This window comes from Lissotriton vulgaris, chromosome 10 (assembly GCF_964263255.1).
Source record: "Lissotriton vulgaris chromosome 10, aLisVul1.2, whole genome shotgun sequence".
NCBI lineage: Eukaryota > Metazoa > Chordata > Amphibia > Caudata > Salamandridae > Lissotriton > Lissotriton vulgaris.
This window is the reverse complement of record NC_141698.1, coordinates 191,913,216-191,937,276: the sequence shown is the minus strand read 5'-3', so window position 1 is coordinate 191,937,276 and position 24,061 is coordinate 191,913,216.

Genomic DNA, 24,061 nt, shown 5'->3' with positions numbered 1-24,061 from the left:
TCCTTCATACAAAACACTGCCACACAATGTAAGGTAAACGCCTGCTTGTATTAATGGTTCCGCCTTGTTGGGCGTGTCTCCTTGCTTCGATGGGCTCGGCCGCTAGGCCTTCTGGTATTGGCAGTCCTTACAGTCAAAACCCTTGTGAGGTGTGCAGAGGTTTCAAATAAAAGTACTTAAAAACCCCAGTGGGTTGATGTTAGCACAAGTGCTGAGGCGTGCTGACTTTAATACAGTCTCTCATTGTCGAGTGTGGTCCATCCTGAATACAGCGTCTCACAACCTGGCTGACGCTGTAGGTCCGCGTTTCAGCGGTAGTTCGTTCTCGCGACTGGGATCAGCCGCTAACTATCCAACGTAAAAAGCACCCTTTTTGAGAACGCCCTCACGGTCCACATATCCACTTCCAATGGGGACGACAGCAACCTCAGCATGCAGCTTGCATCATCAATTCATTGCCAAACGCGTTTCAGGTTCTTGCACCCTTGTTCACTGGCTCCTTCATACAAAACACTGTCACACAATGTAAGGTTAACGCCTGCTTTTATTAATGGTTCCGCCTTGTTGGGCGTGTCTCCTTGCTTCGATGGGCTCGGCCGCTAGGCCTTCTGGTATTGGCAGTCCTTACAGTCAAAACCCTTGTGGGGTGTGCAGAGGTTTCAAATAAAAGTACTTAAAAACCCCAGTGGGTTGATGTTAGCACAAGTGCTGAGGCGTGCTGACTTTAATACAGTCTCTCATTGTCGAGTGTGGTCCGTCCTGAATACAGCGTCTCACAACCTGGCTGACGCTGTAGGTCCGCGTTTCAGCGGTAGTTCGTTCTCGCGACTGGGATCAGCCGCTAACTATCCAACGTAAAAAGCACCCTTTTTGAGAACGCCCTCACGGTCCACATATCCACTTCCAATGGGGACGACAGCAACCTCAGCATGCAGCTTGCATCATCAATTCATTGCCAAACGCGTTTCGGGTTCTTGCACCCTTGTTCACTGGCTCCTTCATACAAAACAATGCCACACAATGTAAGGTAAACGCCTGCTTTTATTAATGGTTCCGCCTTGTTGGGCGTGTCTCCTTGCTTCGATGGGCTCGGCCGCTAGGCCTTCTGGTATTGGAAGTCCTTACAGTCAAAACCCTTGTGGGGTGTGCAGAGGTTTCAAATAAAAGTACTTAAAAACCCCAGTGGGTTGATGTTAGCACAAGTGCTGAGGCGTGCTGATTTAATACAGTCTCTCATTGTCGAGTGTGGTCCGTCCTGAATACAGCGTCTCACAACCTGGCTGACGCTGTAGGTCCGCGTTTCAGCGGTAGTTCGTTCTCGTGACTGGGATCAGCCGCTAACTATCCAACGTAAAAAGCACCCTTTTTGAGAACGCCCTCACGGTCCACATATCCACTTCCAATGGGGACGACAGCAACCTCAGCATGCAGCTTGCATCATCAATTCATTGCCAAACGCGTTTCAGGTTCTTGCACCCTTGTTCACTGGCTCCTTCATACAAAACACTGTCACACAATGTAAGGTAAACGCCTGCTTTTATTAGTGGTTCCGCCTTGTTGGGCGTGTCTCCTTGCTTCGATGGGCTCGGCCGCTAGGCCTTCTGGTATTGGCAGTCCTTACAGTCAAAACCCTTGTGGGGTGTGCGGAGGTTTCAAATAAAAGTACTTAAAAACCCCAGTGGGTTGATGTTAGCACAAGTGCTGAGGCGTGCTGACTTTAATACAGTCTCTCATTGTCGAGTGTGGTCCGTCCTGAATACAGCGTCTCACAACCTGGCTGACGCTGTAGGTCCGCGTTTCAGCGGTAGTTCGTTCTCGCGACTGGGATCAGCCGCTAACTATCCAACGTAAAAAGCACCTTTTTTGAGAACGCCCTCACGGTCCACATATCCACTTCCAATGGGGACGACAGCAACCTCAGCATGCAGCTTGCTTCATCAATTCATTGCCAAACGCGTTTCGGGTTCTTGCACCCTTGTTTACTGGCTCCTTCTTACAAAACACTGCCACACAATGTAAGGTAAACGCCTGCTTTTATTAATGGTTCCGCCTTGTTGGGCGTGTCTCCTTGCTTCGATGGGCTCGGCCGCTAGGCCTTCTGGTATTGGCAGTCCTTACAGTCAAAACCCTTGTGGGGTGTGCAGAGGTTTCAAATAAAAGTACTTAAAAACCCCAGTGGGTTGATGTTAGCACAAGTGCTGAGGCGTGCTGACTTTAATACAGTCTCTCATTGTCGAGTGTGGTCCGTCCTGAATACAGCGTCTCACAACCTGGCTGACGCTGTAGGTCCGCGTTTCAGCGGTAGTTCGTTCTCGCGACTGGGATCAGCCGCTAACTATCCAACGTAAAAAGCACCCTTTTTGAGAACGCCCTCACGGTCCACATATTCACTTCCAATGGGGACGACAGCAACCTCAGCATGCAGCTTGCATAATCAATTCATTGCCAAACGCGTTTCGGGTTCTTGCACCCTTGTTCACTGGCTCCTTCATACAAAACACTGCCACACAATGTAAAGTAAACGCCTGCTTTTATTAATGGTTCCGCCTTGTTGGGCGTGTCTCCTTGCTTCGATGGGCTCGGCCGCCAGGCCTTCTGGTATTGGCAGTCCTTACAGTCAAAACCCTTGAGGGGTGTGCAGAGGTTTCAAATAAAAGTACTTAAAAACCCCAGTGGGATGATGTTAGCACAAGTGCTGAGGCGTGCTGACTTTAATACAGTCTCTCATGGTCGAGTGTGGTCCGTCCTGAATACAGCGTCTCACAACCTGGCTGACGCTGTAGGTCTGCGTTTCAGCGGTAGTTCGTTCTCGCGACTGGGATCAGCCGCTAACTATCCAACGTAAAAAGCACCCTTTTTGAGAACGCCCTCACGGTCCACATGTCCACTTCCAATGGGGACGACAGCAACCTCAGCATGCAGCTTGCATCATCAATTCATTGTCAAACGCGTTTCGGGTTCTTGCACCCTTGTTCACTGGCTCCTTCATACAAAACACTGCCACACAATGTAAGGTAAATGCCTGCTTTTATTAATGGTTCCGCCTTGTTGGGCGTGTTTCCTTGCTTCGATGGGCTCGGCCGCTAGGCCTTCTGGTATTGGCAGTCCTTACAGTCAAAACCCTTGTGGGGTGTGCAGAGGTTTCAAATAAAAGTACTTAAAAACCCCAGTGGGTTGATGTTAGCACAAGTGCTGAGGCGTGCTGACTTTAATACAGTCTCTCATTGTCGAGTGTGGTCCGTCCTGAATACAGCGTCTCACAACCTGGATGACGCTGTAGGTCCGCGTTTCAGCGGTAGTTCGTTCTCGCGACTGGGATCAGCCGCTAACTATCCAACGTAAAAAGCACCCTTTTTGAGAACGCCCTCACGGTCCACATATCCACTTCCAATGGGGACGACAGCAACCTCAGCATGCAGCTTGCATCATCAATTCATTGCCAAACGCGTTTCGGGTTCTTGCACCCTTGTTCACTGGCTCCTTCATACAAAACACTGCCACACAATGTAAGGTAAATGCCTGCTTTTATTAATGGTTCCGCCTTGTTGGGCGTGTCTCCTTGCTTCGATGGGCTCGGCCGCTAGGCCTTCTGGTATTGGCAGTCCTTACAGTCAAAACCCTTGTGGGGTGTGCAGAGGTTTCAAATAAAAGTACTTAAAAACCCCAGTGGGTTGATGTTTGCACAAGTGCTGAGGCGTGCTGACTTTAATACAGTCTCTCATTGTCGAGTGTGGTCCGTCCTGAATACAGCGTCTCACAACCTGGCTGACGCTGTAGGTCCGCGTTTCAGCGGTAGTTCGTTCTCGCGACTGGGATCAGCCGCTAACTATCCAACGTAAAAAGCACCCTTTTTGAGAACGCCCTCACGGTCCACATATCCACTTCCAATGGGGACGACAGCAACCTCAGCATGCAGCTTGCATCATCAATTCATTGCCAAACGCGTTTCAGGTTCTTGCACCCTTGTTCACTGGCTCCTTCATACAAAACACTGTCACACAATGTAAGGTAAACGCCTGCTTTTATTAGTGGTTCCGCCTTGTTGGGCGTGTCTCCTTGCTTCGATGGGCTCGGCCGCTAGGCCTTCTGGTATTGGCAGTCCTTACAGTCAAAACCCTTGTGGGGTGTGCGGAGGTTTCAAATAAAAGTACTTAAAAACCCCAGTGGGTTGATGTTAGCACAAGTGCTGAGGCGTGCTGACTTTAATACAGTCTCTCATTGTCGAGTGTGGTCCGTCCTGAATACAGCGTCTCACAACCTGGCTGACGCTGTAGGTCCGCGTTTCAGCGGTAGTTCGTTCTCGCGACTGGGATCAGCCGCTAACTATCCAACGTAAAAAGCACCTTTTTTGAGAACGCCCTCACGGTCCACATATCCACTTCCAATGGGGACGACAGCAACCTCAGCATGCAGCTTGCTTCATCAATTCATTGCCAAACGCGTTTCGGGTTCTTGCACCCTTGTTCACTGGCTCCTTCTTACAAAACACTCCCACACAATGTAAGGTAAACGCCTGCTTTTATTAATGGTTCCGCCTTGTTGGGCGTGTCTCCTTGCTTCGATGGGCTCGGCCGCTAGGCCTTCTGGTATTGGCAGTCCTTACAGTCAAAACCCTTGTGGGGTGTGCAGAGGTTTCAAATAAAAGTACTTAAAAACCCCAGTGGGTTGATGTTAGCACAAGTGCTGAGGCGTGCTGACTTTAATACAGTCTCTCATTGTCGAGTGTGGTCCGTCCTGAATACAGCGTCTCACAACCTGGCTGACGCTGTAGGTCCGCGTTTCAGCGGTAGTTCGTTCTCGCGACTGGGATCAGCCGCTAACTATCCAACGTAAAAAGCACCCTTTTTGAGAACGCCCTCACGGTCCACATATCCACTTCCAATGGGGACGACAGCAACCTCAGCATGCAGCTTGCATAATCAATTCATTGCCAAACGCGTTTCGGGTTCTTGCACCCTTGTTCACTGGCTCCTTCATACAAAACACTGCCACACAATGTAAGGTAAACGCCTGCTTTTATTAATGGTTCCGCCTTGTTGGGCGTGTCTCCTTGCTTCGATGGGCTCGGCCGCCAGGCCTTCTGGTATTGGCAGTCCTTACAGTCAAAACCCTTGAGGGGTGTGCAGAGGTTTCAAATAAAAGTACTTAAAAACCCCAGTGGGATGATGTTAGCACAAGTGCTGAGGCGTGCTGACTTTAATACAGTCTCTCATGGTCGAGTGTGGTCCGTCCTGAATACAGCGTCTCACAACCTGGCTGACGCTGTAGGTCTGCGTTTCAGCGGTAGTTCGTTCTCGCGACTGGGATCAGCCGCTAACTATCCAACGTAAAAAGCACCCTTTTTGAGAACGCCCTCACGGTCCACATATCCACTTCCAATGGGGACGACAGCAACCTCAGCATGCAGCTTGCATCATCAATTCATTGCCAAACGCGTTTCGGGTTCTTGCACCCTTGTTCACTGGCTCCTTCATACAAAACACTGCCACACAATGTAAGGTAAATGCCTGCTTTTATTAATGGTTCCGCCTTGTTGGGCGTGTTTCCTTGCTTCGATGGGCTCGGCCGCTAGGCCTTCTGGTATTGGCAGTCCTTACAGTCAAAACCCTTGTGGGGTGTGCAGAGGTTTCAAATAAAAGTACTTAAAAACCCCAGTGGGTTGATGTTAGCACAAGTGCTGAGGCGTGCTGACTTTAATACAGTCTCTCATTGTCGAGTGTGGTCCGTCCTGAATACAGCGTCTCACAACCTGGATGACGCTGTAGGTCCGCGTTTCAGCGGTAGTTCATTCTCGCGACTGGGATCAGCCGCTAACTATCCAACGTAAAAAGCACCCTTTTTGAGAACGCCCTCACGGTCCACATATCCACTTCCAATGGGGACGACAGCAACCTCAGCATGCAGCTTGCATCATCAATTCATTGCCAAACGCGTTTCGGGTTCTTGCACCCTTGTTCACTGGCTCCTTCATACAAAACACTGCCACACAATGTAAGGTAAATGCCTGCTTTTATTAATGGTTCCGCCTTGTTGGGCGTGTCTCCTTGCTTCGATGGGCTCGGCCGCTAGGCCTTCTGGTATTGGCAGTCCTTACAGTCAAAACCCTTGTGGGGTGTGCAGAGGTTTCAAATAAAAGTACTTAAAAACCCCAGTGGGTTGATGTTAGCACAAGTGCTGAGGCGTGCTGACTTTAATACAGTCTCTCATTGTCGAGTGTGGTCCGTCCTGAATACAGCGTCTCACAACCTGGCTGACGCTGTAGGTCCGCGTTTCAGCGGTAGTTCGTTCTCGCGACTGGGATCAGCCGCTAACTATCCAACGTAAAAAGCACCCTTTTTGAGAACGCCCTCACGGTCCACATATCCACTTCCAATGGGGACGACGGCAACCTCAGCATGCAGCTTGCATCATCAATTCATTGCCAAACGCGTTTCGGGTTCTTGCACCCTTGTTCACTGGCTCCTTCATACAAAACAATGCCACACAATGTAAGGTAAACGCCTGCTTTTATTAATGGTTCCGCCTTGTTGGGCGTGTCTCCTTGCTTCGATGGGCTCGGCCGCTAGGCCTTCTGGTATTGGAAGTCCTTACAGTCAAAACACTTGTGGGGTGTGCAGAGGTTTCAAAGAAAAGTACTTAAAAACCCCAGTGGGTTGATGTTAGCACAAGTGCTGAGGCGTGCTGACTTTAATACAGTCTCTCATTGTCGAGTGTGGTCCGTCCTGAATACAGCGTCTCACAACCTGGCTGACGCTGTAGGTCCGCGTTTCAGCGGTAGTTCGTTCTCGCGACTGGGATCAGCCGCTAACTATCCAACGTAAAAAGCACCCTTTTTGAGAACGCCCTCACGGTCCACATATCCACTTCCAATGGGGACGACAGCAACCTCAGCATGCAGCTTGCATCATCAATTCATTGCCAAACGCGTTTCAGGTTCTTGCACCCTTGTTCACTGGCTCCTTCATACAAAACACTGTCACACAATGTAAGGTAAACGCCTGCTTTTATTAGTGGTTCCGCCTTGTTGGGCGTGTCTCCTTGCTTCGATGGGCTCGGCCGCTAGGCCTTCTGGTATTGGCAGTCCTTACAGTCAAAACCCTTGTGGGGTGTGCGGAGGTTTCAAATAAAAGTACTTAAAAACCCCAGTGGGTTGATGTTAGCACAAGTGCTGAGGCGTGCTGACTTTAATACAGTCTCTCATTGTCGAGTGTGGTCCGTCCTGAATACAGCGTCTCACAACCTGGCTGACGCTGTAGGTCCGCGTTTCAGCGGTAGTTCGTTCTCGCGACTGGGATCAGCCGCTAACTATCCAACGTAAAAAGCACCTTTTTTGAGAACGCCCTCACGGTCCACATATCCACTTCCAATGGGGACGACAGCAACCTCAGCATGCAGCTTGCTTCATCAATTCATTGCCAAACGCGTTTCGGGTTCTTGCACCCTTGTGCACTGGCTCCTTCTTACAAAACACTGCCACACAATGTAAGGTAAACGCCTGCTTTTATTAATGGTTCCGCCTTGTTGGGCGTGTCTCCTTGCTTCGATGGGCTCGGCCGCTAGGCCTTCTGGTATTGGCAGTCCTTACAGTCAAAACCCTTGTGGGGTGTGCAGAGGTTTCAAATAAAAGTACTTAAAAACCCCAGTGGGTTGATGTTAGCACAAGTGCTGAGGCGTGCTGACTTTAATACAGTCTCTCATTGTCGAGTGTGGTCCGTCCTGAATACAGCGTCTCACAACCTGGCTGACGCTGTAGGTCCGCGTTTCAGCGGTAGTTCGTTCTCGCGACTGGGATCAGCCGCTAACTATCCAACGTAAAAAGCACCCTTTTTGAGAACGCCCTCACGGTCCACATATCCACTTCCAATGGGGACGACAGCAACCTCAGCATGCAGCTTGCATAATCAATTCATTGCCAAACGCGTTTCGGGTTCTTGCACCCTTGTTCACTGGCTCCTTCATACAAAACACTGCCACACAATGTAAGGTAAACGCCTGCTTTTATTAATGGTTCCGCCTTGTTGGGCGTGTCTCCTTGCTTCGATGGGCTCGGCCGCCAGGCCTTCTGGTATTGGCAGTCCTTACAGTCAAAACCCTTGAGGGGTGTGCAGAGGTTTCAAATAAAAGTACTTAAAAACCCCAGTGGGATGATGTTAGCACAAGTGCTGAGGCGTGCTGACTTTAATACAGTCTCTCATGGTCGAGTGTGGTCCGTCCTGAATACAGCGTCTCACAACCTGGCTGACGCTGTAGGTCTGCGTTTCAGCGGTAGTTCGTTCTCGCGACTGGGATCAGCCGCTAACTATCCAACGTAAAAAGCACCCTTTTTGAGAACGCCCTCACGGTCCACATATCCACTTCCAATGGGGACGACAGCAACCTCAGCATGCAGCTTGCATCATCAATTCATTGCCAAACGCGTTTCGGGTTCTTGCACCCTTGTTCACTGGCTCCTTCATACAAAACACTGCCACACAATGTAAGGTAAATGCCTGCTTTTATTAATGGTTCCGCCTTGTTGGGCGTGTTTCCTTGCTTCGATGGGCTCGGCCGCTAGGCCTTCTGGTATTGGAAGTCCTTACAGTCAAAACACTTGTGGGGTGTGCAGAGGTTTCAAAGAAAAGTACTTAAAAACCCCAGTGGGTTGATGTTAGCACAAGTGCTGAGGCGTGCTGACTTTAATACAGTCTCTCATTGTCGAGTGTGGTCCGTCCTGAATACAGCGTCTCACAACCTGGCTGACGCTGTAGGTCCGCGTTTCAGCGGTAGTTCGTTCTCGCGACTGGGATCAGCCGCTAACTATCCAACGTAAAAAGCACCCTTTTTGAGAACGCCCTCACGGTCCACATATCCACTTCCAATGGGGACGACAGCAACCTCAGCATGCAGCTTGCATCATCAATTCATTGCCAAACGCGTTTCAGGTTCTTGCACCCTTGTTCACTGGCTCCTTCATACAAAACACTGTCACACAATGTAAGGTAAACGCCTGCTTTTATTAGTGGTTCCGCCTTGTTGGGCGTGTCTCCTTGCTTCGATGGGCTCGGCCGCTAGGCCTTCTGGTATTGGCAGTCCTTACAGTCAAAACCCTTGTGGGGTGTGCGGAGGTTTCAAATAAAAGTACTTAAAAACCCCAGTGGGTTGATGTTAGCACAAGTGCTGAGGCGTGCTGACTTTAATACAGTCTCTCATTGTCGAGTGTGGTCCGTCCTGAATACAGCGTCTCACAACCTGGCTGACGCTGTAGGTCCGCGTTTCAGCGGTAGTTCGTTCTCGCGACTGGGATCAGCCGCTAACTATCCAACGTAAAAAGCACCTTTTTTGAGAACGCCCTCACGGTCCACATATCCACTTCCAATGGGGACGACAGCAACCTCAGCATGCAGCTTGCTTCATCAATTCATTGCCAAACGCGTTTCGGGTTCTTGCACCCTTGTTCACTGGCTCCTTCTTACAAAACACTGCCACACAATGTAAGGTAAACGCCTGCTTTTATTAATGGTTCCGCCTTGTTGGGCGTGTCTCCTTGCTTCGATGGGCTCGGCCGCTAGGCCTTCTGGTATTGGCAGTCCTTAAAGTCAAAACCCTTGTGGGGTGTGCAGAGGTTTCAAATAAAAGTACTTAAAAACCCCAGTGGGTTGATGTTAGCACAAGTGCTGAGGCGTGCTGACTTTAATACAGTCTCTCATTGTCGAGTGTGGTCCGTCCTGAATACAGCGTCTCACAACCTGGCTGACGCTGTAGGTCCGCGTTTCAGCGGTAGTTCGTTCTCGCGACTGGGATCAGCCGCTAACTATCCAACGTAAAAAGCACCCTTTTTGAGAACGCCCTCACGGTCCACATATCCACTTCCAATGGGGACGACAGCAACCTCAGCATGCAGCTTGCATAATCAATTCATTGCCAAACGCGTTTCGGGTTCTTGCACCCTTGTTCACTGGCTCCTTCATACAAAACACTGCCACACAATGTAAGGTAAACGCCTGCTTTTATTAATGGTTCCGCCTTGTTGGGCGTGTCTCCTTGCTTCGATGGGCTCGGCCGCCAGGCCTTCTGGTATTGGCAGTCCTTACAGTCAAAACCCTTGAGGGGTGTGCAGAGGTTTCAAATAAAAGTACTTAAAAACCCCAGTGGGATGATGTTAGCACAAGTGCTGAGGCGTGCTGACTTTAATACAGTCTCTCATGGTCGAGTGTGGTCCGTCCTGAATACAGCGTCTCACAACCTGGCTGACGCTGTAGGTCTGCGTTTCAGCGGTAGTTCGTTCTCGCGACTGGGATCAGCCGCTAACTATCCAACGTAAAAAGCACCCTTTTTGAGAACGCCCTCACGGTCCACATATCCACTTCCAATGGGGACGACAGCAACCTCAGCATGCAGCTTGCATCATCAATTCATTGCCAAACGCGTTTCGGGTTCTTGCACCCTTGTTCACTGGCTCCTTCATACAAAACACTGCCACACAATGTAAGGTAAATGCCTGCTTTTATTAATGGTTCCGCCTTGTTGGGCGTGTTTCCTTGCTTCGATGGGCTCGGCCGCTAGGCCTTCTGGTATTGGCAGTCCTTACAGTCAAAACCCTTGTGGGGTGTGCAGAGGTTTCAAATAAAAGTACTTAAAAACCCCAGTGGGTTGATGTTAGCACAAGTGCTGAGGCGTGCTGACTTTAATACAGTCTCTCATTGTCGAGTGTGGTCCGTCCTGAATACAGCGTCTCACAACCTGGATGACGCTGTAGGTCCGCGTTTCAGCGGTAGTTCGTTCTCGCGACTGGGATCAGCCGCTAACTATCCAACGTAAAAAGCACCCTTTTTGAGAACGCCCTCACGGTCCACATATCCACTTCCAATGGGGACGACAGCAACCTCAGCATGCAGCTTGCATCATCAATTCATTGCCAAACGCGTTTCGGGTTCTTGCACCCTTGTTCACTGGCTCCTTCATACAAAACACTGCCACACAATGTAAGGTAAATGCCTGCTTTTATTAATGGTTCCGCCTTGTTGGGCATGTCTCCTTGCTTCGATGGGCTTGGCCGCTAGGCCTTCTGGTATTGGCAGTCCTTACAGTCAAAACCCTTGTGGGGTGTGCAGAGGTTTCAAATAAAAGTACTTAAAAACCCCAGTGGGTTGATGTTCGCACAAGTGCTGAGGCGTGCTGACTTTAATACAGTCTCTCATTGTCGAGTGTGGTCCGTCCTGAATACAGCGTCTCACAACCTGGCTGACGCTGTAGGTCCGCGTTTCAGCGGTAGTTCGTTCTCGCGACTGGGATCAGCCGCTAACTATCCAACGTAAAAAGCACCCTTTTTGAGAACGCCCTCACGGTCCACATATCCACTTCCAATGGGGACGACAGCAACCTCAGCATGCAGCTTGCATCATCAATTCATTGCCAAACGCGTTTCGGGTTCTTGCACCCTTGTTCACTGGCTCCTTCATACAAAACAATGCCACACAATGTAAGGTAAACGCCTGCTTTTATTAATGGTTCCGCCTTGTTGGGCGTGTCTCCTTGCTTCGATGGGCTCGGCCGCTAGGCCTTCTGGTATTGGAAGTCCTTACAGTCAAAACACTTGTGGGGTGTGCAGAGGTTTCAAAGAAAAGTACTTAAAAACCCCAGTGGGTTGATGTTAGCACAAGTGCTGAGGCGTGCTGACTTTAATACAGTCTCTCATTGTCGAGTGTGGTCCGTCCTGAATACAGCGTCTCACAACCTGGCTGACGCTGTAGGTCCGCGTTTCAGCGGTAGTTCGTTCTCGCGACTGGGATCAGCCGCTAACTATCCAACGTAAAAAGCACCCTTTTTGAGAACGCCCTCACGGTCCACATATCCACTTCCAATGGGGACGACAGCAACCTCAGCATGCAGCTTGCATCATCAATTCATTGCCAAACGCGTTTCAGGTTCTTGCACCCTTGTTCACTGGCTCCTTCATACAAAACACTGTCACACAATGTAAGGTAAACGCCTGCTTTTATTAGTGGTTCCGCCTTGTTGGGCGTGTCTCCTTGCTTCGATGGGCTCGGCCGCTAGGCCTTCTGGTATTGGCAGTCCTTACAGTCAAAACCCTTGTGGGGTGTGCGGAGGTTTCAAATAAAAGTACTTAAAAACCCCAGTGGGTTGATGTTAGCACAAGTGCTGAGGCGTGCTGACTTTAATACAGTCTCTCATTGTCGAGTGTGGTCCGTCCTGAATACAGCGTCTCACAACCTGGCTGACGCTGTAGGTCCGCGTTTCAGCGGTAGTTCGTTCTCGCGACTGGGATCAGCCGCTAACTATCCAACGTAAAAAGCACCTTTTTTGAGAACGCCCTCACGGTCCACATATCCACTTCCAATGGGGACGACAGCAACCTCAGCATGCAGCTTGCTTCATCAATTCATTGCCAAACGCGTTTCGGGTTCTTGCACCCTTGTTCACTGGCTCCTTCTTACAAAACACTGCCACACAATGTAAGGTAAACGCCTGCTTTTATTAATGGTTCCGCCTTGTTGGGCGTGTCTCCTTGCTTCGATGGGCTCGGCCGCTAGGCCTTCTGGTATTGGCAGTCCTTACAGTCAAAACCCTTGTGGGGTGTGCAGAGGTTTCAAATAAAAGTACTTAAAAACCCCAGTGGGTTGATGTTAGCACAAGTGCTGAGGCGTGCTGACTTTAATACAGTCTCTCATTGTCGAGTGTGGTCCGTCCTGAATACAGCGTCTCACAACCTGGCTGACGCTGTAGGTCCGCGTTTCAGCGGTAGTTCGTTCTCGCGACTGGGATCAGCCGCTAACTATCCAACGTAAAAAGCACCCTTTTTGAGAACGCCCTCACGGTCCACATATCCACTTCCAATGGGGACGACAGCAACCTCAGCATGCAGCTTGCATAATCAATTCATTGCCAAACGCGTTTCGGGTTCTTGCACCCTTGTTCACTGGCTCCTTCATACAAAACACTGCCACACAATGTAAGGTAAACGCCTGCTTTTATTAATGGTTCCGCCTTGTTGGGCGTGTCTCCTTGCTTCGATGGGCTCGGCCGCCAGGCCTTCTGGTATTGGCAGTCCTTACAGTCAAAACCCTTGAGGGGTGTGCAGAGGTTTCAAATAAAAGTACTTAAAAACCCCAGTGGGATGATGTTAGCACAAGTGCTGAGGCGTGCTGACTTTAATACAGTCTCTCATGGTCGAGTGTGGTCCGTCCTGAATACAGCGTCTCACAACCTGGCTGACGCTGTAGGTCTGCGTTTCAGCGGTAGTTCGTTCTCGCGACTGGGATCAGCCGCTAACTATCCAACGTAAAAAGCACCCTTTTTGAGAACGCCCTCACGGTCCACATATCCACTTCCAATGGGGACGACAGCAACCTCAGCATGCAGCTTGCATCATCAATTCATTGCCAAACGCGTTTCGGGTTCTTGCACCCTTGTTCACTGGCTCCTTCATACAAAACACTGCCACACAATGTAAGGTAAATGCCTGCTTTTATTAATGGTTCCGCCTTGTTGGGCGTGTTTCCTTGCTTCGATGGGCTCGGCCGCTAGGCCTTCTGGTATTGGCAGTCCTTACAGTCAAAACCCTTGTGGGGTGTGCAGAGGTTTCAAATAAAAGTACTTAAAAACCCCAGTGGGTTGATGTTAGCACAAGTGCTGAGGCGTGCTGACTTTAATACAGTCTTTCATTGTCGAGTGTGGTCCGTCCTGAATACAGCGTCTCACAACCTGGATGACGCTGTAGGTCCGCGTTTCAGCGGTAGTTCGTTCTCGCGACTGGGATCAGCCGCTAACTATCCAACGTAAAAAGCACCCTTTTTGAGAACGCCCTCACGGTCCACATATCCACTTCCAATGGGGACGACAGCAACCTCAGCATGCAGCTTGCATCATCAATTCATTGCCAAACGCGTTTCGGGTTCTTGCACCCTTGTTCACTGGCTCCTTCATACAAAACACTGCCACACAATGTAAGGTAAATGCCTGCTTTTATTAATGGTTCCGCCTTGTTGGGCGTGTCTCCTTGCTTCGATGGGCTCGGCCGCTAGGCCTTCTGGTATTGGCAGTCCTTACAGTCAAAACCCTTGTGGGGTGTGCAGAGGTTTCAAATAAAAGTACTTAAAAACCCCAGTGGGTTGATGTTAGCACAAGTGCTGAGGCGTGCTGACTTTAATACAGTCTCTCATTGTCGAGTGTGGTCCGTCCTGAATACAGCGTCTCACAACCTGGCTGACGCTGTAGGTCCGCGTTTCAGCGGTAGTTCGTTCTCGCGACTGGGATCAGCCGCTAACTATCCAACGTAAAAAGCACCCTTTTTGAGAACGCCCTCACGGTCCACATATCCACTTCCAATGGGGACGACAGCAACCTCAGCATGCAGCTTGCATCATCAATTCATTGCCAAACGCGTTTCGGGTTCTTGCACCCTTGTTCACTGGCTCCTTCATACAAAACAATGCCACACAATGTAAGGTAAACGCCTGCTTTTATTAATGGTTCCGCCTTGTTGGGCGTGTCTCCTTGCTTCGATGGGCTCGGCCGCTAGGCCTTCTGGTATTGGAAGTCCTTACAGTCAAAACACTTGTGGGGTGTGCAGAGGTTTCAAAGAAAAGTACTTAAAAACCCCAGTGGGTTGATGTTAGCACAAGTGCTGAGGCGTGCTGACTTTAATACAGTCTCTCATTGTCGAGTGTGGTCCGTCCTGAATACAGCGTCTCACAACCTGGCTGACGCTGTAGGTCCGCGTTTCAGCGGTAGTTCGTTCTCGCGACTGGGATCAGCCGCTAACTATCCAACGTAAAAAGCACCCTTTTTGAGAACGCCCTCACGGTCCACATATCCACTTCCAATGGGGACGACAGCAACCTCAGCATGCAGCTTGCATCATCAATTCATTGCCAAACGCGTTTCAGGTTCTTGCACCCTTGTTCACTGGCTCCTTCATACAAAACACTGTCACACAATGTAAGGTAATCGCCTGCTTTTATTAGTGGTTCCGCCTTGTTGGGCGTGTCTCCTTGCTTCGATGGGCTCGGCCGCTAGGCCTTCTGGTATTGGAAGTCCTTACAGTCAAAACCCTTGTGGGGTGTGCAGAGGTTTCAAATAAAAGTACTTAAAAACCCCAGTGGGTTGATGTTAGCACAAGTGCTGAGGCGTGCTGACTTTAATACAGTCTCTCATTGTCGAGTGTGGTCCGTCCTGAATACAGCGTCTCACAACCTGGCTGACGCTGTAGTTCCGCGTTTCAGCGGTAGTTCGTTCTCGCGACTGGGATCAGCCGCTAACTATCCAACGTAAAAAGCACCCTTTTTGAGAACGCCCTCACGGTCCACATATCCACTTCCAATGGGGACGACAGCAACCTCAGCATGCAGCTTGCATCATCAATTCATTGCCAAACGCGTTTCAGGTTCTTGCACCCTTGTTCACTGGCTCCTTCATACAAAACACTGTCACACAATGTAAGGTAATCGCCTGCTTTTATTAGTGGTTCCGCCTTGTTGGGCGTGTCTCCTTTCTTCGATGGGCTCGGCCGCTAGGCCTTCTGGTATTGGCAGTCCTTACAGTCAAAACCCTTGTGGGGTGTGCAGAGGTTTCAAATAAAAGTACTTAAAAACCCCAGTGGGTTGATGTTAGCACAAGTGCTGAGGCGTGCTGACTTTAATACAGTCTCTCATTGTCGAGTGTGGTCCGTCCTGAATACAGCGTCTCACAACCTGGCTGACGCTGTAGGTCCGCGTTTCAGCGGTAGTTCGTTCTCGCGACTGGGATCAGCCGCTAACTATCCAACGTGAAAAGCACCCTTTTTGAGAACGCCCTCACGGTCCACATAACCACTTCCAATGGGGACGACAGCAACCTCAGCATGCAGCTTGCATCATCAATTCATTGCCAAACGCGTTTCGGGTTCTTGCACCCTTGTTCACTGGCTCCTTCATACAAAACAATGCCACACAATGTAAGGTAAACGCCTGCTTTTATTAATGGTTCCGCCTTGTTGGGCGTGTCTCCTTGCTTCGATGGGCTCGGCCGCTAGGCCTTCTGGTATTGGAAGTCCTTACAGTCAAAACCCTTGTGGGGTGTGCAGAGGTTTCAAATAAAAGTACTTAAAAACCCCAGTGGGTTGATGTTAGCACAAGTGCTGAGGCGTGCTGATTTAATACAGTCTCTCATTGTCGAGTGTGGTCCGTCCTGAATACAGCGTCTCACAACCTGGCTGACGCTGTAGGTCCGCGTTTCAGCGGTAGTTCGTTCTCGCGACTGGGATCAGCCGCTAACTATCCATCGTAAAAAGCACCCTTTTTGAGAACGCCCTCACGGTCCACATATCCACTTCCAATGGGGACGACAGCAACCTCAGCATGCAGCTTGCATCATCAATTCATTGCCAAACGCGTTTCAGGTTCTTGCACCCTTGTTCACTGGCTCCTTCATACAAAACACTGTCACACAATGTAAGGTAAACGCCTGCTTTTATTAGTGGTTCCGCCTTGTTGGGCGTGTCTCCTTGCTTCGATGGGCTCGGCCGCTAGGCCTTCTGGTATTGGCAGTCCTTACAGTCAAAACCCTTGTGGGGTGTGCGGAGGTTTCAAATAAAAGTACTTAAAAACCCCAGTGGGTTGATGTTAGCACAAGTGCTGAGGCGTGCTGACTTTAATACAGTCTCTCATTGTCGAGTGTGGTCCGTCCTGAATACAGCGTCTCGCAACCTGGCTGACGCTGTAGGTCCGCGTTTCAGCGGTAGTTCGTTCTCGCGACTGGGATCAGCCGCTAACTATCCAACGTAAAAAGCACCTTTTTTGAGAACTCCCTCACGGTCCACATATCCACTTCCAATGGGGACGACAGCAACCTCAGCATGCAGCTTGCTTCATCAATTCATTGCCAAACGCGTTTCGGGTTCTTGCACCCTTGTTCACTGGCTCCTTCTTACAAAACACTGCCACACAATGTAAGGTAAACGCCTGCTTTTATTAATGGTTCCGCCTTGTTGGGCGTGTCTCCTTGCTTCGATGGGCTCGGCCGCTAGGCCTTCTGGTATTGGCAGTCCTTACAGTCAAAACCCTTGTGGGGTGTGCAGAGGTTTCAAATAAAAGTACTTAAAAACCCCAGTGGGTTGATGTTAGCACAAGTGCTGAGGCGTGCTGACTTTAATACAGTCTCTCATTGTCGAGTGTGGTCCGTCCTGAATACAGCGTCTCACAACCTGGCTGACGCTGTAGGTCCGCGTTTCAGCGGTAGTTCGTTCTCGCGACTGGGATCAGCCGCTAACTATCCAACGTAAAAAGCACCCTTTTTGAGAACGCCCTCACGGTCCACATATCCACTTCCAATGGGGACGACAGCAACCTCAGCATGCAGCTTGCATAATCAATTCATTGCCAAACGCGTTTCGGGTTCTTGCACCCTTGTTCACTGGCTCCTTCATACAAAACACTGCCACACAATGTAAGGTAAACGCCTGCTTTTATTAATGGTTCCGCCTTGTTGGGCGTGTCTCCTTGCTTCGATGGGCTCGGCCGCCAGGCCTTCTGGTATTGGCAGTCCTTACAGTCAAAACCCTTGTGGGGTGTGCAGAGGTTTCAAATAAAAGTACTTAAAAACCCCAGTGGGATGATGTTAGCACAAGTGCTGAGGCGTGCTGACTTTAATACAGTCTCTCATTGTCGAGTGTGGTCCGTCCTGAATACAGCGTCTCACAACCTGGCTGACGCTGTAGGTCTGCGTTTCAGCAGTAGTTCGTTCTCGCGACTGGGATCAGCCGCTAACTATCCAACGTAAAAAGCACCCTTTTTGAGAACGCCCTCACGGTCCACATATCCACTTCCAATGGGGACGACAGCAACCTCAGCATGCAGCTTGCATCATCAATTCATTGCCAAACGCGTTTCGGGTTCTTGCACCCTTGTTCACTGGCTCCTTCATACAAAACACTGCCACACAATGTAAGGTAAATGCCTGCTTTTATTAATGGTTCCGCCTTGTTGGGCGTGTTTCCTTGCTTCGATGGGCTCGGCCGCTAGGCCTTCTGGTATTGGCAGTCCTTACAGTCAAAACCCTTGTGGGGTGTGCAGAGGTTTCAAATAAAAGTACTTAAAAACCCCAGTGGGTTGATGTTAGCACAAGTGCTGAGGCGTGCTGACTTTAATACAGTCTCTCATTGTCGAGTGTGGTCCGTCCTGAATACAGCGTCTCACAACCTGGATGACGCTGTAGGTCCGCGTTTCAGCGGTAGTTCGTTCTCGCGACTGGGATCAGCCGCTAACTATCCAACGTAAAAAGCACCCTTTTTGAGAACGCCCTCATGGTCCACATATCCACTTCCAATGGGGACGACAGCAACCTCAGCATGCAGCTTGCATCATCAATTTATTGCCAAACGCGTTTCGGGTTCTTGCACCCTTGTTCACTGGCTCCTTCATACAAAACACTGCCACACAATGTAAGGTAAATGCCTGCTTTTATTAATGGTTCCGCCTTGTTGGGCGTGTCTCCTTGCTTCGATGGGCTCGGCCGCTAGGCCTTCTGGTATTGGCAGTCCTTACAGTCAAAACCCTTGTGGGGTGTGCAGAGGTTTCAAATAAAAGTACTTAAAAACCCCAGTGGGTTGATGTTAGCACAAGTGCTGAGGCGTGCTGACTTTAATACAGTCTCTCATTGTCGAGTGTGGTCCGTCCTGAATACAGCGTCTCACAACCTGGCTGACGCTGTAGGTCCGCGTTTCAGCGGTAGTTCGTTCTCGCGACTGGCATCAGCCGCTAACTATCCAACGTAAAAAGCACCCTTTTTGAGAACGCCCTCACGGTCCACATATCCACTTCCAATGGGGACGACAGCAACCTCAGCATGCAGCTTGCATCATCAATTCATTGCCAAACGCGTTTCGGGTTCTTGCACCCTTGTTCACTGGCTCCTTCATACAAAACAATGCCACACAATGTAAGGTAAACGCCTGCTTTTATTAATGGTTCCGCCTTGTTGGGCGTGTCTCCTTGCTTCGATGGGCTCGGCCGCTAGGCCTTCTGGTATTGGAAGTCCTTACAGTCAAAACCCTTGTGGGGTGTGCAGAGGTTTCAAATAAAAGTACTTAAAAACCCCAGTGGGTTGATGTTAGCACAAGTGCTGAGGCGTGCTGACTTTAATACAGTCTCTCATTGTCGAGTGTGGTCCGTCCTGAATACAGCGTCTCACAACCTGGCTGACGCTGTAGGTCCGCGTTTCAGCGGTAGTTCGTTCTCGCGACTGGGATCAGCCGCTAACTATCCAACGTAAAAAGCACCCTTTTTGAGAACGCCCTCACGGTCCACATATCCACTTCCAATGGGGACGACAGCAACCTCAGCATGCAGCTTGCATCATCAATTCATTGCCAAACGCGTTTCAGGTTCTTGCACCCTTGTTCACTGGCTCCTTCATACAAAACACTGTCACACAATGTAAGGTAATCGCCTGCTTTTATTAGTGGTTCCGCCTTGTTGGGCGTGTCTCCTTGCTTCGATGGGCTCGGCCGCTAGGCCTTCTGGTATTGGCAGTCCTTACAGTCAAAACCCTTGTGGGGTGTGCAGAGGTTTCAAATAAAAGTACTTAAAAACCCCAGTGGGTTGATGTTAGCACAAGTGCTGAGGCGTGCTGACTTTAATAAAGTCTCTCATTGTCGAGTGTGGTCCGTCCTGAATACAGCGTCTCACAACCTGGCTGACGCTGTAGGTCCGCGTTTCAGCGGTAGTTCGTTCTCGCGACTGGGATCAGCCGCTAACTATCCAACGTAAAAAGCACCCTTTTTGAGAACGCCCTCACGGTCCACATATCCACTTCCAATGGGGACGACAGCAACCTCAGCATGCAGCTTGCATCATCAATTCATTGCCAAACGCGTTTCGGGTTCTTGCACCCTTGTTCACTGGCTCCTTCATACAAAACACTGCCACACAATGTAAGGTAAACGCCTGCTTTTATTAATGGTTCCGCCTTGTTGGGCGTGTCTCCTTGCTTCGATGGGCTCGGCCGCTAGGCCTTCTGGTATTGGCAGTCCTTACAGTCAAAACCCTTGTGGGGTGTGCAGAGGTTTCAAATAAAAGTACTTAAAAACCCCAGTGGGTTGATGTTAGCACAAGTGCTGAGGCGTGCTGACTTTAATACAGTCTCTCATTGTCGAGTGTGGTCCGTCCTGAATACAGCGTCTCACAACCTGGCTGACGCTGTAGGTCTGCGTTTCAGCGGTAGTTCGTTCTCGCGACTGGGATCAGCCGCTAACTATCCAACGTAAAAAGCACTGTTTTTGAGAACGCCCTCACGGTCCACATATCCACTTCCAATGGGGACGACAGCAACCTCAGCATGCAGCTTGCATCATCAATTCATTGCCAAACGCGTTTCGGGTTCTTGCACCCTTGTTCACTGGCTCCTTCATACAAAACAATGCCACACAATGTAAGGTAAACGCCTGCTTTTATTAATGGTTCCGCCTTGTTGGGCGTGTCTCCTTGCTTCGATGGGCTCGGCCGCTAGGCCTTCTGGTATTGGAAGTCCTTACAGTCAAACCCTTGTGGGGTGTGCAGAGGTTTCAAATAAAAGTACTTAAAAACCCCAGTGGGTTGATGTTAGCACAAGTGCTGAGGCGTGCTGACTTTAATATAGTCTCTCATTGTCGAGTGTGGTCCGTCCTGAATACAGCGTCTCACAACCTGGCTGACGCTGTAGGTCTGCGTTTCAGCGGTAGTTCGTTCTCGCGACTGGGATCAGCCGCTAACTATCCAACGTAAAAAGCACCCTTTTTGAGAACGCCCTCACGGTCCACATATCCACTTCCAATGGGGACGACAGCAACCTCAGCATGCAGCTTGCATCATCAATTCATTGCCAAACGCGTTTCAGGTTCTTGCACCCTTGTTCACTGGCTCCTTCATACAAAACACTGCCACACAATGTAAGGTAAATGCCTGCTTTTATTAATGGTTCTGCCTTGTTGGGCGTGTCTCCTTGCTTCGATGGGCTCGGCCGCTAGGCCTTCTGGTATTGGCAGTCCTTACAGTCAAAACCCTTGTGGGGTGTGCAGAGGTTTCAAATAAAAGTACTTAAAAACCCCAGTGGGTTGATGTTAGCACAAGTGCTGAGGCGTGCTGACTTTAATACAGTCTCTCATTGTCGAGTGTGGTCCGTCCTGAATACAGCGTCTCACAACCTGGCTGACGCTGTAGGTCCGCGTTTCAGCGGTAGTTCGTTCTCGCGACTGGGATCAGCCGCTAACTATCCAACGTAAAAAGCACCCTTTTTGAGAACGCCCTCACGGTCCACATATCCACTTCCAATGGGGACGACAGCAACCTCAGCATGCAGCTGGCATCATCAATTCATTGCCAAACGCGTTTCGGGTTCTTGCACCCTTGTTCACTGGCTCCTTCATACAAAACACTGCCACACAATGTAAGGTAAATGCCTGCTTTTATTAATGGTTCCGCCTTGTTGGGCGTGTCTCCTTGCTTCGATGGGCTCGGCCGCTAGGCCTTCTGGTATTGGCAGTCCTTACAGTCAAAACCCTTGTGGGGTGTGCAGAGGTTTCAAATAAAAGTACTTAAAAACCCCAGTGGGTTGATGTTAGCACAAGTGCTGAGGCGTGCTTACTTTAATACAGTCTCTCATTGTCGAGTGTGGTCCGTCCTGAATACAGCGTCTCACAACCTGGCTGACGCTGTAGGTCTGCGTTTCAGCGGTAGTTCGTTCTCGCGACTGGGATCAGCCGCTAACTATCCAACGTAAAAAGCACCCTTTTTGAGAACGCCCTCACGGTCCACATATCCACTTCCAATGGGGACGACAGCAACCTCAGCATGCAGCTTGCATCATCAATTCATTGCCAAACGCGTTTCGGGTTCTTGCACCCTTGTTCACTGGCTCCTTCATACAAAACACTGCCACACAATGTAAGGTAAACGCCTGCTTTTATTAATGGTTCCGCCTTGTTGGGCGTGTCTCCTTGCTTCGATGGGCTCGGCCGCTAGGCCTTCTGGTATTGGCAGTCCTTACAGTCAAAACCCTTGTGGGGTGTGCAGAGGTTTCAAATAAAAGTAATTAAAAACCCCAGTGGGTTGATGTTAGCACAAGTGCTGAGGCGTGCTGACTTTAATACAGTCTCTCATTGTCGAGTGTGGTCCGTCCTGAATACAGCGTCTCACAACCTGGCTGACGCTGTAGGTCCGCGTTTCAGCGGTAGTTCGTTCTCGCGACTGGGATCAGCCGCTAACTATCAAACGTAAAAAGCACCCTTTTTGAGAACGCACTCACGGTCCACATATCCACTTCCAATGGGGACGACAGCAACCTCAGCACTTTTATTTGAAACCTCTGCACACCCCACAAGGGTTTTGACTGTAAGGACTGCCAATACCAGAAGGCCTAGCGGCCGAGCCCATCGAAGCAAGGAGACACGCCCAACAAGGCGGAACCATTAATAAAAGCAGGCGTTTACCTTACATTGTGTGGCAGTGTTTTGTATGAAGGAGCCAGTGCAGAAGGGTGCAAGAACCCGAAACGCGTTTGGCAATGAATTGATGATGCAAGCTGCATGCTGAGGTTGCTGTCGTCCCCATTGGAAGTGGATATGTGGACCGTGAGGGCGTTCTCAAAAAGGGTGCTTTTTACGTTGGATAGTTAGCGGCTGATCCCAGTCGCGAGAACGAACTACCGCTGAAACGCGGACCTACAGCGTAAGCCAGGTTGTGAGATGCTGTATTCAGGACGGACCACACTCGACAATGAGAGACTGTATTAAAGTCAGCACGCCTCAGCACTTGTGCTAACATCAACCCACTGGGGTTTTTAAGTACTTTTATTTGAAACCTCTGCACACCCCACAAGGGTTTTGACTGTAAGGACTGCCAATACCAGAAGGCCTAGCGGCCGAGCCCATCGAAGCAAGGAGACATGCCCAACAAGGCGGAAATATTAAGAAAAGCAGGCGTTTACCTTACATTGTGGGGCAGTGTTTTGTATGAAGGAGCCAGTGAACAAGGGTGCAAGAACCCGAAACGCGTTTGGCAATGAATTGATGATGCAAGCTGCATGCTGAGGTTGCTGTCGTCCCCATTGGAAGTGGATATGTGGACCGTGAGGGCGTTCTCAAAAAGGGTGCTTTTTACGTTGGATATATATATATATATATATATATATATATATATATATATATATATATATATATATATATATATATATATATATATATATATATATATATATATATATATATATATATATATATATATCAAACATCTCACTACACACTGTATACATAAACCACCCTTGTCACAGCTAAGGTAGTTCCAAAATAGGCGCCTATCAACCTATGTTTAGGAGCCTTCCGGCACTGGACCAGAAACATGAACCCCTACCCACTTGGGTATTAGGTAAGCAACACTCACTTTTGTGTTGTGTTTTTCTCATCTGCAAGAACTGAGGCACACGCAATTTCCAGACACATTCCCCGAAATCTAACAATTGAGCACTAGCCTATGATACAATGGACATGTGTAGTGAGGGAGTACCGCGCTCATTGGCAAAGGTTCATATGACAGGACAGTGTCATAAATGCGAACGTGCACTACTGCAGGTACTACGGACAACACAATAGCGAGGCGGGATGGCGACATATTAGTTCACATATCTCGGCCTGGAGGCTTTACATAATAGTGACAAGGTGTACACAGTACCACAGTGGGGTTGTGTAAATATTGATTCACACAATCTACAGCCACGTTTCAATACCAGACACACTTTCACACCCTGTACAAAATTTCACAAATGTGGTTGGGAGTATATTAAATGTGGAGTAACATTTTACGATGCTTGAATAACGAAGTTACTAAATGTACTGAATCATGATGAATGCAATGATATAAGTTGACGAAATCGACATGTCATACGTAAATAGGAGAACTCTTCTATGTTGTTTGGAGTGGTGTCATAGGGTTGCCATGACAACCAACCAGTTCGAACATGTCAACCTTGAGACTATATAGTTGGCATTTTTTTGAGATCAGATGTAGATAGCAAGGCGGTGAAATCCGCCGAAATGCGACTGAGCTGTTGCATTTGA